We start from the raw sequence: 18,787 nt of genomic DNA, 5'->3' as shown, positions 1-18,787 counted from the left end.
AAGTCTTATTATTTTAATAATAAAATTAGAATTAGACAACTACTTATTTGAATTAAAATAATTTGAAAAAGAAGAAGCTACTAACAACAGATAATTGATTATTATTATTTGCATTATTACTACAGAAGCAGATTTAGTAGTTATTGTAGTACTACTTTAGATTATTACTTGTAGTATTATTAGTGTTATTCTATTTATTTATTTATTTTTAAATTATTATTATTATGTTTTACAATCATGACAGTTTAATATTTGGACAAATTAGTGCTTAAGAAATATGTAGCAAGTTGATTTTACTCAATATAGAATAATTAGGACTAAACTTTTTTCTTTTCATTTGTATGAAATTTTCATTAAAAAAATTCATCATCACAATCAGGGGCGTGTCCGGACTTTTTTGACTGAGGTGGCCCACTTGGGTCACTGACTTACACAGGGGTGGCTTGAGGTTTGTGGGTGCCCACACACGCATTCATTTCACGTTTCTACCCTTTCTATCCCTACTAATTATATGTGCTTATAAGTAACTCATTTTGGTAACATGTAAATATTTTTTATTTGATTATTTAGGGACTCAAATATAGAGATGTTTATGCAAAACACACAATTTAAAGAGCTTAGAAAAGGCATGAAGTACTTGAGAGCTGTCTAACTTCTCCATTGGCAAGGAAGTCCATTGCAAGTTAGACAGTGTGCACTAGTTTTTGCTTGGTATTTTTTATGGAAAAAGTAAATAATGTAAAGTAGGCTATTTATTTTACAACTGAAAGTACTAACAAAAATGTACATTACATGAAGATGTAATGAAAACTACCAGCAGCCTGTTGAAAACAGACTGAATAGTTGATTTTAACTTAAGTCCCACCTCTGATTAGGCAAATAGCCAATCGTAGATTTGGATTTTGGGGCTGTAACCAGGACACACCCCCGATCACAACTAATAAGGAACTTAAAAATAACCCCCATTGAATCTACTGTCCTTTATTTCAAGTCGTCCTTCTCTAGAGGAGGTCAGAAACTTTATTACACAGACTGTTTTTCGGCTTGTGGTCCCTTCAGAAATAGCAACATTTTGATTTACAGGTGACAGCAGGAGTCTTCAGGTTCAATCAATCAATCAATCATTATTTATAATGCGTCAATTCATAGCAAGAGTTATCTCGAGACCCTTTCCAAAAGAGTGTATGGGATAATATGCAGGAAGGATTTCTCCTTTGTATTCCTCACGTTCCTGTCATCCCACTCTCTGGTTGGGAAGACACAGTCCAATGGTCGATGCTGGACGTCGAGCGGTGGTTTAGGGATGACAAGGTCCGATGGCGGTGGCTGGGCCTCAGGGGCGTCAGGGGGTAGTAGTACCAGATCACCTCACTGAAGGTTGGGGGAGCTCTGTCTACTGGAGAGCTCAGTAGACGGAGGTTGTTCTTTTAAATTGTTTTTACCTGACCTCGTACAAATACAACTCCACGTAAAGCTCAAACTTCTTTGCAGAGCTTGTGAAGTTGTCTTTATGACAAGGTTAATCCTGAACATTAAATATGTCAAAGCAACAACAGTGAAACAGATTTTTGTTATTTGGATGATAGCGGGTCTTACATTTCACAATTATAGTGAACAGGATCATTTAAGTTTGATACAATCTTTGTTTTTTTGGGATGGTGCATTTTATAAACATTGCTATAACTATGTAAAAAAAAATAAAAAATAGGGACAGTTCATGAGGAGCTTAATATATTCTGTTTTTTCTCTTTGATCCCCAACTTCAGCGGTGGTGTTTCCAAAAGTGAGACAGCAGGCGACTGCTAAGCTATTCTTTTACCTGTGAATGCATTTATATAGACAGGTGTGAACACAGTGACAGCAACAATCCTGCGCATGTTTGGATTGAGAAACAGAATCCTAATGTCCCATAATGTATGACGAATGCTTGCTTGGTCTGATGCAAACTCGACCGTTTCTCTTCATTCTGCTGTTTCACTGAGAAATCAAAGGCGGCCACAGATCAGTAAACAGTTTAGTCCATGTCAATGATCGTCCCATCACCACATTCAACTTCAAATAGCTTATCATCGAGCTCTCATGCAAACACTGTGAGTGGGAGTTTTTCAGTAAGTAGATTAGGTTAATGATTGAGTGAACCCTCAGAACAGCAGGGACAACAGAGAGATAGCAGGGCACTGATTGATCGTCACTCAATATATTCACAGTACTTATTTCATACAAGAGACGGTTACAGGTGTATGGGTTGACTGTGTAACTGAACATATGAGGCTGTTTTAGGAGTATCGTGTGTGATCTATTTCAGGTTTAAAGCTCATCCATCGCTCTCATTATGTCGCTCGAATTTCCTTGCTGAGGTTCAACGGCCTCACACATACAGGAGGACGGTTCCAAAACCAACAGTTTGCACATTGATCTCGTACTCTGTATTGTGTAATGGTTCACAAATTGTGCAGGAAAGAGTCAACATTCAGAGGAATAGTACACACGGTTGGTGGGTGAAATGTTCTGTAGATAGCTGGTCGACTCCAAAGTGCCCGACTGATCGGTTCACACACACACACACACACACACACACACACACACACACACACACACACACACACACACACACACACACACACACACACACACACACACACATGCACACATACAAAGAAATATGCAATTAATTGACTTTTGAAGCAACAATATGTAACTTTACTACCTTAAAAAAGTATTTCATCGAGTGACAGATTTAAGCTAAGAGGAGAAAAAGAGAGTAACTGTGCGAGAAGCAGAGTGTACATCCTGGCAGATATTATTCAGAACAGATTGAGACGTAACACTAGGCTGTATCGTTAGCGGTGTCATCGTTGTCTCATGTTTAGCAGCTTTACCGGGTTTAGAAAGTCATCTAACCCAAGTTATGTCTTACTGTAGGTTTGCATACACATAAATAAATAAATAAATCAAAAATCAAAAGCTGTCTCTTTCCTTCACACGACCTCCAAGTAAGCTTCATTTGGAACCTTACAAAGCGATCTGAAATAGCGTTACCCTCTCCAAAAGAGCCATTTAGCCCCAGACTGTAGATATCACGGCGACAGCTGATTGCAAACATTTTGAGAACTGGCTGAAGACACCAGCAGAGAGAAGAAGTATTCCTGTACCAGTTGACATGGATGTTTAGCTTCTCACAATGTCTATAAACAAACTGTGTGTGTGTCTTACCACAGTGCAGTTGCATGTGGAGACCTTTGGTGTGCACCAAACCCAATTCCTACACATTGTTGCTTTAAGGCTGCATGACTATGTTTTAGTCAGCCCCCAAGTAACATTTCCATGAAGTCGTGATGAGCTGATGTGTGAACCAAGCGGCACCTTTTTACATCATGTCATGCCCCCTGAGACCCCCTCGTCCCCACCCATTCAACCGGGTAAACTTCACGCTGTGAGGAAAAAGTGTGATAGAGCTGTTGGACAGCATGAAGTGCACGTGCAAAAACATTTTCTGTGAAATGTTTGAAGAGCAATCATGACAGGTAAATAGTCTTTTAATTTTCCACTACTTTGAAAGTACAAATCATCTTGTTGACTTGGAGCATTTAATAGAATTGCTGTCAGGTTGTTTTTCAGCTGAAAGCTGTGATGACTTTAGTGAGTATTCAGGGCAGCAGCATGGTGTGGTGGGATCAAACAGCAACCTGCAATGCCTAGAAAAGTGAAGCCCATGAGATAGTGCACAAAAAAAACCTGCAGTTCCTCAAGAATCCACTTTAGGCTGGCAGCAAAAGAAAAAGAATCCTTATCAAGCCCCTTATTTAAATGAGAAACAGAAATAAACATGTTTACAGCCCGGTCCAAAAACAAATCTGGTATCATTAACTTGTTTCATTAATGGTGCACCCTGAACCAGGGGTTGATTAAAAAAACAACAACATCCATTTAGTCTTTATTAAGCCTAAGAGTTATCTATTAATTTGCATAATTAGGGCCATGGCCGGGTTGACTGACAGGTGGGCGCACTATAGCAGTGTCCCAGGTGGCTTTAGGCCTGCCTTAATGAAACATCTTTGCCAGTCTCTAATAGAGTCAGGTGGAGATAGCACTTCTCACATGGCATCAAATTAGACATTGTTTGATTGGGCAAAGTACTTTGTTTCTCGGTTGCTATCGCAAGTTAAACATTGTGACATGGGGTCGATATTCTGAGCCGTATCAGAGGCATCGTATCACCTCTTTAATGAAACCCTCTTAAACAGGCAGCACAGTATAACCAGCTCACTGACAATCTATTAGCTCTGTGTGTGTGTGTGTGTGTGTGTGTGTGTGTGTGTGTGTGTGTGTGTGTGTCTTTTTGTGGTATTGGTGGACATAAGTTTGTGTGTCGTTATATTTGAACGACTGAGGAATGTGTTGACTGTTGACCTTGGCCAAATGGAAGCCATTATCTCCCCTCACAGAGCCCCCCCCCCCCCCCCCCCCCCCCCCCCCACTCTGCTGAGCTGATAAATTAATGAGAGAAAACACTGCTTACATCAATACTAGTGTCGCCAGCAGATACAGACACAGAGAGGGAGGGAGGCTGTGGGAGGGACAACATGGACACAGAGACACGAATATCAGGATATCAGGACGGTAAATATCATCATTAAAGCAACTGGTGAGACACAGATAAGCAAGGTGATGTATAAAACAACATCATTTGTTATTCGCATATTATTTCTAGAGCTCTATTAAGTGAGGAGTATAGAACAAAGGAAGAATAGTTGACGATTTAATTTAATCTTACCAAGTATGAAGCCGTCTCTGCAGCAATTTCAAAGGCAGCCAGGTTAATGACCCTTTCCTGCATGCTGTCACACTTTTGCAGAAAAAGCAACTTTGATTAAGCCCAAAACAATTTCATCCAAACGTAGTTTTTATCTTAAACAAAGTCAAACGAATAGTTGACATTGAGCTTCAGTGCCAGTGTGGATACATGTTTCCCCCTAAAATATAATGAACATAAGAAATCCCATGCAGACACACACCCAGAAGATAACACTGAAGAATACATTTTTCAATGTTGGGGCCATTTAGTCAATTTAACTCCACTCACTGCAGAGGATGTAGGAGTTAAATTGGCCTTGAACTGATCTGTGTTGAAAGAGAACAAACAGTGGTTCATGTGCTCCTCTGGGTGGCACGCAGGATCATAAGCCTCTTGGTGAACCATGAGGGAAAGAGCAAGACACACATTAAAGCTTCTCCACCATTAACCAGCCATTAGGACACTCTGCCACTTGTTTGCCTGTCTGTCTTTGACCCCTGCCTGTTTTCAGAAAGAAGTACTGGACTCGCTTCAAACGGTATTGTCTTGGGTTGTGCTTGAGCGTGTTAGCTGCCGACATAACCATCGACAGTTACAGAACAGCCTCGATCTAACTCAACAAATCTGAGGAAGTAAAAAGCAAGTCCTCTCAGAAACCAGTCTCATCAATTGTCATGTGAAGAAACTTCAATGCTGTCTGTCTGCGCCAAGACAAAGCATTTATTTTAATCAATAAAACCGATCCTGCTTCTTCCTCTCAGTCAACAACCCTGAGCTGTGTCCATGACATTTCCACCAATAACAAGGTTCTTGATAAAACTATTCTTCAAAGCTCATTACCTGCACGCCCTTTGTCACCAAGTGCTTCCTTATCTCTTAAAACCCTAGATTCAGTTTATCACTCTGCTCTTAGATTCATAACCAGAGACCCCTATAACACTCATCATTGTATTCTCTATAGCAAAGTTGGCTGGTCTTCTCTGTCACAGACACGTGATAATCACATGTATGTCTTTATTTATAAATCCGTTATTGGACGTACACCATCTTATATAACATCTCTGCTGAACTGGACCATCGGGCCCTACCACACTCGCTCTACTGACGGTTTATTGAGTCCCGCGGGTTTACTTTGAACTTGGAAAATCCACTTTTAGCTTTTTAGCTCCAAAAATGTGGAACAATTTACAACACTCTTTCAGGATTGACACTCTTGTTTCTCTTGGGCAGATTAAGACAATAATCTCAAACCACTTTACCACAGTGTGTAATTGTTTGTAATGAGAATCCTGACCTGTCTTTGTTGTTTTATTTGTGCCCCTTTTTTTTTTTCTTTTTTTTTTTTATCTGTATCTCGACATCATTTTAAATGAGGGAAACTTTAATGATTTTCGAGGCTTGAATAAAGGTTTGAAATGAAATGAAATGAAATCTACAAGCTCCAATGTAAAGGGAGTCCCCCCCCCCCCGTGTGCTCTTCCCTCACCAACAAACTCAAGAATGTCTTAGATCATGTGACTCACACGAGCAAAAAAATCCTGAAAGTTTCCAGGATTATGCGAGGTGAGCTACAAGTGTGAATGTTGAATGAATCTTGCGAGCCTGCAACAAAAATTTCTGCAAGAACTTGGAGTGAGTCGTGTGAACACAGCTGGGTATATTCAGAAGATTCACCGCCCACCGGGGATTAGGTTTATGTTGTGTGATTGGTGCGATGTAATGAAACTGCTTTATTATATTTTTTGTTCACCAGTATGTTCTTCTGCTATTTCATTTATACTGTGTCCAAATACATATAGCATTGCTCTAAAGGCAGAGTGTCATCATAGCATCAGATTCTGTTGCTCATCAACCAGCTTGGCTTGATCTTGCGTTAAGGTTTTTTTTTTAAATGCTTTTTAGGCTTTCTTAAGGGACCAATCTGTAACTCTGTTTAAAATGGTTACTACAGTCCGAATTCTAAACATTGTAGAGAGCTGTCTCCCCCCGCCCCCTCCTCTCTAGAGTCCATGCTCACGGAGGTTGCCATGTGGTGGACACCGAAGCTTCAGTGTTTAGCCAGCTCTGCATCGGTCTGTAAACCTTTCTGTGTTCTAACCTCTCTGCATTTTTCAAAAGCATCTCCAATATTGATCCTAGTTTGAGCACGTTTCTGCTCGTGGAGCTTATTAGAAACATGCAGAGGCTTTTTAGGTCGGGTACATTCACTTCTATCTGAACCAGTTCTCTTGCCCGCTTCCATCGCTGCAACACCTGTTGGTTTGACCTGATAACTGGTCTCAAATCTGACAAACAGAGGAGCATCCAAAACCGCTGTGTGAGGGTGCCGCCTACTACTAGGACCAGAATCTAAAGTTAGAAGGAGGACATACTGGCTGCTGCATTGTTTACAGAGAAGCCAGCACTTCAACATAGCATGTTTACTTAATGTCTGATCATAAAGAAAGGTCACTTTATCATTTAATTAATTAGATATCATTGGACCTTCAACTACAATTGCACATCCAGATCATCACTCCATTTGTCTTATCATGACCTCAATGTATCCCATTACGCTAAAGAGAATCAAACCTCTTTTGATTGAAGTTATCCTGAGGTGATTATTTGACGTCATCATTGTCCAAAGGAAACATCTGTTGTTTGATTAAGATAAAGGTCTCATTATGTTTATTTATCTGAAGATTAAAGGTGTCTGTATACTTTGATTGTACTTTTGGCCAATTCAAATGGTTTCATCGTGGTGTCAGAGAGAAATCAGAAAAACACTGAGTTTCAGGTACAGAAAATGAACAAGAAGACTCTCTGAGGCGATAGAACGTTTACACAAAAATAAATAATTCTGCAGGTTCTCCGGCAGTGATTGAGTATTGTACCTCTGTAAAGATGAAGGACTTGTAACAGACATATTTAAGACTGAATAGAGCTAATGAAAACAAATGACATGACTCCAAGAGGAGACAGGCGGACTGTAGAAAGGACAGATTTAAGTGAGACTCTCCTGACACCAGATCTTAAAACAAAGAAGTGAAACCGTTTCGTACCCCAAAGAAAACTGTAACGTCAGCAGGGCAGAAGCCAATGGCTAACTTTTTACAAGGTCCAGAGGCCAGCACATTCTGCCACACACCACAGCTGAGACACTACGGAGAGAAAGCATGAAGAGGAATCACGTCAATCATCCATTACCCTGACAATGCTGCAAACACACGGTGCACAAATGTGATTACGCTAATGTCCTTTTTCTGATCTCGGCTGTATTCTCACTATCTTCTGTTAAGTAACACACAAACTCTTTGCTCAGCGTCAGCGTTGTGACCAATGCTGGTTAAAATCTCAATAGATAGGAGGAACAAAGTGCCTCATTGAGGATATCAAAGGTTTGACAAACACATTGACACGGCTCGTTTCCTTTTTTTTTGGACCACAAAAAGGGCCTGTAAAACTTAAACAGTGAAACGAGTTACTTTAAATGACTTCTGATAAAAAAGCTTAAATACTGAGTGGATACTTTCCTCCTTTACTTGAATCAAAATTCTGTCAACTCAGTTTGGAGCAAGCTGCTTCAATCTGTCGGATCAAAATAAAGCTAAAACACAACTGATCATTTTTAATTCAGCTCCCAAATTTATCACAGGGGACAAATATTCCACCCATAATCGCATCCTGTATGATGAAGTTGGTTGGCCCTCATTAACAGTGAGACGTGGCAGACATTGGCTCCTATTTATTTATAAATCATTTACAGGTAATGTACCAGCATACGTCACTTCTCTATTAATCTGCGCTGATAATCAGACTCCATAAAGAGTCTGACTAATGCTGAGGGTTTCATGAGTAGACACTAAAGCCTATAGCTCACACTACCGGAGTATTAAAATCCTACCCCATTTTGTAGTCAGGTAGCATCACACACATATGAAGAATCTTAACAGATATTGTTCTCCATAATCTCAAGCATGCACAAACTTCATGATAAAAATGATGGCACACAGGGGCGTGTCTGAGGCCCTAACTTATTCAGAGGTGGCCTGAAGTGTGATGTGTGATATATAAAATATTGAACCCTTTCTAACCTCATCACTCATATCTACTTTGAAAAAGGTTGTAAGAATGATTGATTCGGACCGCGTCGTCCCTCGACCACCGCCCAACGCCCAGCCTCCACCATTCAATTGCGCCGTCCCAACCACCAGCCGACTCTCAGCCACCATCATCGGACTGTGTCGTCCCCACAACCACCGCCGTCCTCATTCATGCACGGCCTGCTCCGACCTCCACCTCAGCGTCAAGCAAGTGTGGACAACAGGAACGCGAGGAATACAAAGGAGAAATCCTTCCTGCATATTATCCCATATGCTCTTTTTATGAAGTGTCTCGAGATAACACTTGTTATGAATTGCCACTATACAAATAATGATTGATTGACTCATTGCAGGACTCAGTCTTGTAGGTCTTGTAGGTCACATAAGCAGCTTGCAGTGTAAGATCTGTGTTTATTTAAGATTAAAAAAATAAGACGAAACTCTCAAAAAACATTTACCCCTCTGTACTCCACTATCCTTTCAAGCTCCCCAAAAAGAAGCAACCCTTCATCATCACTGGTTGTTTTTTAAAAGTCCTTTCCAGGTTCACCTTGAACATTGAATGTGCCAGCCCATGCTCCGCGTCCCATCTGGTGAGTCAACAGTGAGGCCTGAAGAAAGCACTTACTGTGTGTGTGAAAAAGACTCACATCGAGACATTAATCCCCAAAACAATGATCCAATAGATAATACGTGAGGAAGGCCATTTGAAGCAATGGAAAACAGGAGAGGGGACGAGAGGGGGGAGTCGACAGGAGAGATTCATTCCTCCGGCAGCTAAGGAGATATCACTCACCGATTCATGGGTGCACTCAAGTGTACTATTTGCTTTTCAATTAGGCCAAATCCAAATGGGAGATAGGGAGGTTTTAAAAGTATTCACATGCTACTTTAAAGAGTACAGGATTTTCTGCCTCACCATCCAATTTAGACAGCGTCCATCTGAACGATTAACTGCTCAAACAAGCCGCCCCGGCAGAACACACACACGGATAATAAATAGTTATGGCCAAACATCCGACTGAATTAAGCTGCTATTAGGGCACAAGTGACGTTTTAGGAACAATATGAAAGGATATGAGGTAAGATGCACGGCTGCTGGGAAATGGAAACCAGCCAGGCTTTTTAATGAGGTGTTTTTGTTCCCTTCACTTTCCAAAATAGGAACCGTATCGCCCTTTATACACTCATATATCATTTTAAAACAGAACAACATTTTTCCATTATTGAAATAAGGTTTACTACAATAACTACACGTCTTTTCAATAAAAGGCATCAGCAGATATGACTTCTTTTTTAAAGTTTTATTTAGTGAGCAGTTAGTCTTTATTTGGTAGTACAGAGGAGAGAGAGGGGAAGGCATGCAGGGAAGGAGCCACAGGTCGGACTTGAACCCGAGCTGCCCGCTTGGAGGACTATTGTTTCAGAGAAGAAACTAATTGAAAAACTAAACATATATTTTCAAATCTCACAGGGAATCACTTCAGATACACTTCAGATACGATACACTTTATTGTCATTAACAGTCACTATGTGAAAACATTTACTTTTCAATCCGTAACAAGATCCCACGTCTCTAGTTGAGTTAATGTAAATGGACTTGAGCTTGAGTATATTTATTTTCTAGTCTTCTGCCTACTCAAAGTGCTTTTACACTGCATGTCACACCTACACATTCACACAGTGGTGGTAGAGGCTGCTGTGTAAAGAGGCCATCAGAAGTAACTAATCCCATTCATACGCCGCTGACGAAGCAGCAGGAGCAATTCGGGATTAAGATTAATGTTGCTGGGGATCGAACCCTCGACCTTCCGGTTGAGAGACGACTCAACCAACTGAGCCACAGCCGCCCATTACCTTCAATTTAACGGATGGTCCCTATTGCCTTTCAAAATAAAAGCAGGTTTGTATTCAAAAAGGAAGTAGAGTACCCTTAACTTAAGGTTGTTTTGTAATGCAAAATTATTTCATTTTAAATATTCGATGAAACATGCGATAAATTACTGAAATTCAACGATTAATCGCAGTTTAGAAAAAAACATAGTTTGAAAGCCCTATTTTTTTTTTTATCAAGAACAATATTAACATTGAGCTTTTCTGAGGGACGAGTGAGGGGGGGCTCCAAAGAAAAAAAGGTTGGGAAGCACTGCCCTAGACACAACATGACAAATTTAAGTTAAGTTAGTTAATTTATATTGTATTTTTAATTTATATAATTATCAAACTATGAAATCAGCACAACTACACCTGCTGTGGACTGAATTACTATCTGTCCAAAAAGCAGCTTAATGACTTGAAAGAGTTTGCAGTGAACACAGGATGAGCTTTTGTTCATCGACACTATTAGTCTCCACTTGTAACCTGTATCTGTTAAATAATATGTGATTCTCAGGAGGAAGTTAGGCATGTCATACCCTGAATCGATACTGCACAGTATGTACACCCTCTCCAAAAAGGTCCCACCTCTCACTCTCAGGTGATTCAGACAACCTGATGGTATCATTGTGTATCTCTTTGGCACAGGTCAACAGATCGTTCGGTCATGTCGGATTGTATGTTTCCAGCACTATCAACAGTTTATCACCTCTCTTTAATCCTGAATATAATGTGTAATCACTGACCAAATATGTCACGCCATAACTTAGAAATGTTGCATTAAAGGTTCAAAATCTGTCTCTGTGCATGAACAAAGCCAGTATTGTAATGTCTGAGTCATTGAGTGTCAATAAGGAAATCAAATGAGTGACTCAAGTCTTATCAGCTGAGCCCCGGTCATTGTTGTACGGGGAAATTTTTCTCTTAACTGCACTGATTACTTCAAATGCTCATGTTGTGCCTGGATCACTCATGGTTTGAATCAAGGGTTGTGTTCATAGTTAACCTCTGAGCTTGAAAAATGAAACCTAATGCCGAAGTGCTAAAACTGCAGTTCCTTTAGTGTCCACTTGAGGCTGGCTGCAAAAGCCAAATAATCCCCATTAAGTCATTAGGTCCTATATAAAAATGTCTATTTCAGAAATAAACATGTTTACAGCCTGGTTAAAAACAAAATATAGTATTATGTCTTTATTGTTACACATTGTATGAGAAAGATTTTTTAATAACTTATCCTTTTATAATTTTTTGAAGGCTGAGACTTCATTAAACTAGCATAATTAGGGGCGTGGTTGAGTTGACATGCAGGTGGGCATGTTATGGATGTTTGCAAAGACAAAGCAGCAAAAAATTAAGGGCAAAATCCTGCAGTTCGTTGAGTGTCCACTAGAGGCTGGCTGCAGAAGCACCAGAAGTCACATACACACCCATTGTAAAAAAAAGCAAGATTTTACAGTATAAATTAACATGTTTACAACTTGGTTAAAAAAAGATATGGTCTGATTAGCTCATGTCTCGATCAGCACACACTGTACGTGGGGTGATTTTGTTTTTTACAACTCATCCATTTTGATGTTATGACGGATAAGCGTGATTTACAAGAAGGCGTGTAGCTGACCTGATTGACAGGCGGGCGCGATCTAACAGTTTGTCAAGAGGCTTAAAACCCGCCTCAAGCAATTCCAAAATGTCGATCACCATCATTTATAACTTTACAACACCTCTTGAGAAACCAGTGGTGACATCACTGAGACTACGTCATGTTTTTACCGTCTATGGCTAAAACGTTAGCCCGAGAGTCTGGACCTAATGGTTTGGGGGACCGGGATTTTTCATAATACAAAAAATGTGTCTAATAAAAAACTTTACGAGAGTTGTAAGGGCGATTAAGACAATAATTCCAATATTCAATTTGCATGTAAAGTTATTTATTTTCATTAATGGCGTCTGCACAGAGCTTTAGGCTGATATTCTTAATCATGTATGAGTAGTTATTGTAAGCACACAGAAGAACATGTACAGGTATGTGTTCACTGTTAATATGATGAACACAGTTTGTGTCTGTTTTTACAGTGTTGAACAGCAGCTCTTATCTTCCCCTCAGAGGGACAAACAGAGCTAAATGATCCAGTTATAAGCTCTTATTGATCTGCTGCTGCTTGTTTTATGACCTGCTTGTGCTGCTGTTCCCTTTCCACTCCACAGATTTTTACTGCCTAGGTAAACAGCAGGCCTCCTCGTAAAACTGCATCAGTCCACAGCAATGTGTCGGGCAGGTTTGGATGTGTTTGTGTTAAATGATATGATGATAATGACAGATCAATGAAAGATAATGTTTAAGGATGCTACTCTATAAACGGACATATGGAGGCCTTGACAAACGACGATGAAATGTTTTACTGTGTTTATTTTACCTTTAGCTTAACCAAACATCCGTGTCACTGCATGTTCTGGGGCCTGCTGACCGCTTCTCCACTGGTCAAAGAGATTGGTTATTCAGTAATAGAAACATAATCACAGTTAATGTCATGCACAAACCTAATGTTGTAACATCAAATATACTATTTAATGGGTGAAGAAAATGGTCTCAGCTGATCCTGGAGAAACACAACCAGCGGATCAGAGCGGGCTTTACGTCTAAGTAACTTCAAAGTCCAAACGTTCCTGCACAAAGTCGACAAACTAACAACATAATTACGTATATATAGACCTTTTCAGACTGCTTTTTGATATTGATTCCGACGCTCTCCTAAAATGTCTCATCTCCTTTTTTTATTGCACTCTATCCTGGGAATACCGGTTGCTGTATTTTGTGTCACTTCTAAATGTTTCAGTATGTTTTCATCTATGTTAAAAAGGAAATAATCTGCAGAAAAGTTAAAAGGCTGATAATGGATTTGAAGTGTCTAAAAATGTAAATACTGGTTGGTGGTTTTTTTTGGTGGTGGTGGGGTGGGGGGTGAAAATTAAAAAAAAAAAAAAAACAGAGAAATGAAAAAGACCAAGTACTTTGAGTTTTTTGTTGTGTCTTTCATTACTAGAAGTAAACTGATTTACACAATGCCACGACGGCATAGTATTAGTTTTCCAGTCTGTGAATTCCACAAACACACACAGTCAGACATGCACGCACATACAGCGCTGCACTTCCCCGCTGGCTCCGTTGAAACCGTCTCGCCTCTTTAAAGCCTCTGTTATTACCTCTGAAATGATCACTTCATCCCCCAATTACGCCTCGGCGACATTCAGGTTGAAGGCGAAACATCACAGGGGCTTAAATATTGCTGCTTGAAACCGCAGTCTGAATAGAGCTTATGTTCCCTAAAGAAATGATCATCTCTTATGATGCTTTCACACATGAACAAAACTCCTGCAAACTTCCTGAAACTGAGCTGAATGTGTGAACGCAAAAACATCCACATTTATTATTTTGCAGCAAAATAATGAATGTCAGGGAATCAGGGGATTCTGGCCCCTTATGTATTTTCCTTGTGAGCTGATGTGAGAAAAAAACAGCAGGAAATATTCCGAGAAATTCCCCCCCGAGCAGGTTGATGACGTTTATATCCTGCGACCGGAGGACAACCATAGACTGCATGTATGAGTCAGACACATGGAATGTAACTGCGTCATTTATTTTCTGTTTTCCAGTATGTTCTTCTCTGCTTTTTTAACTAGCAAGGAGCACACTATCGACAGCATGCAATTCGTAAATTATTCATTTATTATCATGAAGTTTCTGAAACAGGTGACGATGAACGTTGTGCTGTGGTCGGTTTCAGGGAAGCTATAGGGATCCAACGTAAGAAAGAAATATAGAGAGGGGGTAAGAGAGGGTAAGGTATGACTTCATGGGCGTGGTTGAGGTGTGGTCCTGCTCTTGACACTTTATATCATCACTTGTTAATACAGGGACTTTTTTAAAAACATGCACTCCGGAAGATTTCTAGAAAGTTTTAGGACAGGATGTCCCTGAAATCTTTCTGAGCTGCTTGTTCACCTATTGTAAGCACATCACAGCGGCTGTGGCTCAGTTGGTAGAGTCGGTCGTTTCTCTACCAGAAGGTTGTGGGTTCGATCCCCAGCTCCTGCTGCAGTCTCTGCCATCAGTGCTTGTAGACTAGAAAAGCTCTATACAAGCTCAAGTCCATTTACCCTTTACAGCGGGAGACTTTCACTGTCGGACGGGGAGGGAGAAATCAGGAGGTGGAGAAAGATGTAAAAAGACATCAAAGAAATATCAGATGAAGCTGAGTGTCCATGGCTATGATGGCTGTTTTTGCCTTTATGTCAATGCTACAATGTATTTGGATATTGATGGTATCAACAAACAAGTGGAGTAGAACATATAAACGAGAGCGATAAGAGTATGAAGCAGCTTCTTTATGTGTATGAAGATCACATCGGTTGCACATCCGTCACTTGATTTAAACGTCATTACTCCCTTTCGCTCGCTTGCAGTGACTTTTCCTGAATTTCTGGCATTTTATGAATGTGTGAAAACAGTTAAGGCTATAGCTCTTTTATTCATTTTGTATACACCGAGGAGGAAAGATACACTTACTCCATAGTTTCAGCTGGACAAGCCAAGGTAATAAATTCAGTACAACGCAACATGATCATGCACACACGTATCACCACTGGCCTTTGCTTATTAATGTGTGGTTTCAGGAAACTATTGCTGGGCTGATGTTTCCAGCTCTAATGTGACTGAGCAGAACAATGCAGTGTTAATATGTTTGGTTTCCGGCAAAGGGCTGCAAAAACAGTGATGGCCACAGAGACAGGAAACAACATTAATAGATGAAGGAATGCTAGGAGATGGAGAGGAAGGGGGAGGGGGTGCCAGGCAATGACCAGCGCTAAAGGAGAGTCACTGTTCGAACGAAATTCATCTTGGTATCTTTGTGGATGTACCATTTAAATCTGTCAACCATCTTAGGATAAGTCTTCTTTTAGGTATGAGTAGATGGAACAGTATGTACAAGACTCTTATAGCAGCAGATCTATATTTGGATAGTAGCCAAGTATATGTTGTGATCTGTAAATGAAACAAGGTTTGCTGAGATTGGAATGTATATGTCTGACATTTACAGATCATGGTCATGTCATCTTTCTAGCCTGTTAGACGTATACCCTAATGGAAAGGAATTTGTAGGCTGTACCTTCTAACAGAATATAAGCAACATCCTTAAGATGAAAACTTTGTCAGCGATTTGTGTTCTGTTGCTGTTCTGTCTGACCTTCGCCGAATAAAATCTAAGATAATCCACAGTCATTGATTTCATCATTGAACAATTACAGCAGAAACAACCCTCACTTAACAGACACCAAAAAGGGAAGTTTTAAAACCAATGAGGTGTAGAGATCTCCCAGTCTAAAGGACACTGCTCAACATGAGTCAGTTGACCTTTTTACACTGGCCAAGGTTTTTATTTGTGTGTCTTTGGCAGGGTTCCTTGGGAGAACTTAAGTCACTTTGTTCCTTAATGGAAGAAAAGAAGGTGGCTAGCACCATTAGATTAGGTGCCATTTTTGGCAAGTTTTAGTTGTATTTATTGTAAATGATATCAGAAAATGATGACATGCAACTATGAGACACTCTTTAGTCTGTGGAAATGAGCAGGGCAACATTTTTTAACCAGTCAAGAAGTTTTCACGTTATTAAAAAAGGAAATTAAAACAGAGTATAAACATCAGCCACAACGCAGACCACAGGATGGATTTGGCAAACCAAACGACGCATCAGAAATTTGTTAGCGTTTCAGTTCATGGGCCTTTGTATTGAACATCACTAGCATGGACTACTGGGGCATTCTGAGGACTATTTGACATCACATATGATGAAACGAAAGTTGCAATTCTTTTTTTTGACAACACCAACAATGTCTGAAGTCCATAAAACTGATTTTAAAGTCCAGTGATTGTTCATGAAGGCTCACTGAAACACTGACATGGTTCATTAGGACACTTCAATAAAGCAGAGCCATCTTTAATGATGACAGTAACACCTTTGTTCTACTATGTCTGCTGTCCTTTTTCAGAGACCCAAAAACATCACTTACTGGTATAATTAACAACAACATATTCCCCTTCATCATCCTATAGTCAGTGTGCTAATGTGTGTTTAATGGAAAGCTTAACAAACGTGCCTCAATCACATCTCTCTTAAATATATTCCAGTATTTTACAAATCTTATAAAATGGGCTGATGTTTACTTGAGTGAGTCTGCTGACCATTTGCCTGAAAACCAGCTTTCCATGGACCATGTTGCATTCTTCTATCTGTGGAAAATGTTATCTGAGACAATAAGGGCAACAGGATGTGCAGTTTTATCACTTCCTCCCAGTCCCACTTTGTTTAGGACTGCATCACAGCAAGTGGAGGAACAAGAGGGAGGTTGAGAGACACTAAAGTACTGAAGGGATAAAGAGGAAGTTGTTTGACCAGTTGCCAAGTAGATTAAACCTGAAATCCAGCCGTTTACCATGAAGACTGGCAAGGCTCAATATTTACTCTTGTCTTGCTTGTTGCTCGGTCTGTTTCTCTTCTCAGCCATTTGATCAAACGGGCTAACGGGCTTCTCTTTAGCTGAAGGCTGGTGTGTGAGTGTGGTCCTCACTTCTCACAAGAGAACTACGGCCCCACTGCCAAAGTTAAAGAGTGCTGAAAGCAGGGGACCAGGGCGCTCTGTGGAAAGGTGATTGATGCCATTGTGCCATGTTGACAGTTATTTTAACATTAGATCGACTTTGTAACAACTATTTTGAGGTGGAAAAGTTACAAATTGTTGCAGGAATAAAGAGAGTCCACCAAGCACTTTCATGATTACTAGCAGCATAACTGTCTTGAAAATACTGATGTTGACAAAACAATCTGGTATCCACAGGTTTCCTTTTCTTCATACTGGATCAGTGTTTTTTCTACAGGCCATGATACAGTATATGGTATGGTATAAGTAAAATGTTTACACAAAAACCCATATAACGTTAAAAAAATAAATATATATATAAATATTTATATCTTTCCGCATGTCATTCCTGTCTCTTTCTCTCTCTCTGTCCTCTATCCACTTTCCTTTCTCTCCAATAAAGGTAAAACATTCAAATTTTTCTCTTGCACCAAAGTCATTAAATAATGGTCTTTGTGTGGTTCCTTTCCTGTGTGTGTGTGTGTGTGTGTGTGTGTGTGTGTGTGTGTGTGTGTGTGTGTGTGTGTGTGTGTGTGTGTGTGTGTGTGTGTGTGTGTGTGTGTGTGTGTGTGTGTGTGTGTGTGTGTGTGCTGAGTTGTGTAGAAGCTTGTTCTTCTCAGTCTGAAGTCATGATGGCACCCAGAGGATTTGCCTATCAGTAACGGCACATGTTCTCCTGTTCAAAAACAACAAGCTATCTAAGACCACACATGTCTGCTGGGGCGTAAGACTGCACTGCTTTACTGAGCACCCTGCATGTGTGGGTGTGTGTGTGTGTGTGTGTGAGAGTGAGTGTATCTTTCTGTGTCTCTTTCACTTCCTCCTCTTAAATGAACAAGAAGCCAATTTCACAACCACGACAGACGGACTGGATTGGATGCACACAGACAAGAGCCGAGCAAGACATGGGACTTTTTGAGAGGAGTGTGTGTCTAAAACTTCAGGCAAGTCGGTTTGAAAAAGCATTCCCAATTAGCAACAAAAGGCTGCAATGCAATAAGTAAACTCAGACTTCTTGGGGTCAGGGGTTAGAGTTATGGTCTAAGGATTAGGCAAGTGGTGGTCAGGTTGAGTCTCCAGGAAATCGACGTAAAGCCGAGTAATGTCCCCAAAATAACTGAACCACAACCTGCCGTTTCAAAAACATCCCCCCCCCCCGCTGTGAGGAGCATATGTGAACGGCTAGGTCGGCAGAATCTCCGGAGCGGTTCTCTTGTAATTATCTAGATATTATCCGGAGTGCAGATGTGAAAACAGCTTATGTTCCTGGAGCAAGCCTCAAGTGGACCCTCGACGAACTGCAGGATTTTACAATTCTGCATTGTCGGCTTCATGTTTCAAGA

The sequence above is a fragment of the Labrus mixtus genome, chromosome 21 (assembly GCF_963584025.1).
Source record: "Labrus mixtus chromosome 21, fLabMix1.1, whole genome shotgun sequence".
Classification (NCBI taxonomy): Eukaryota; Metazoa; Chordata; class Actinopteri; order Labriformes; family Labridae; genus Labrus; species Labrus mixtus.
The sequence above is the reverse complement of the archived record's forward strand: the minus strand, read 5'-3'. Positions refer to the sequence as shown.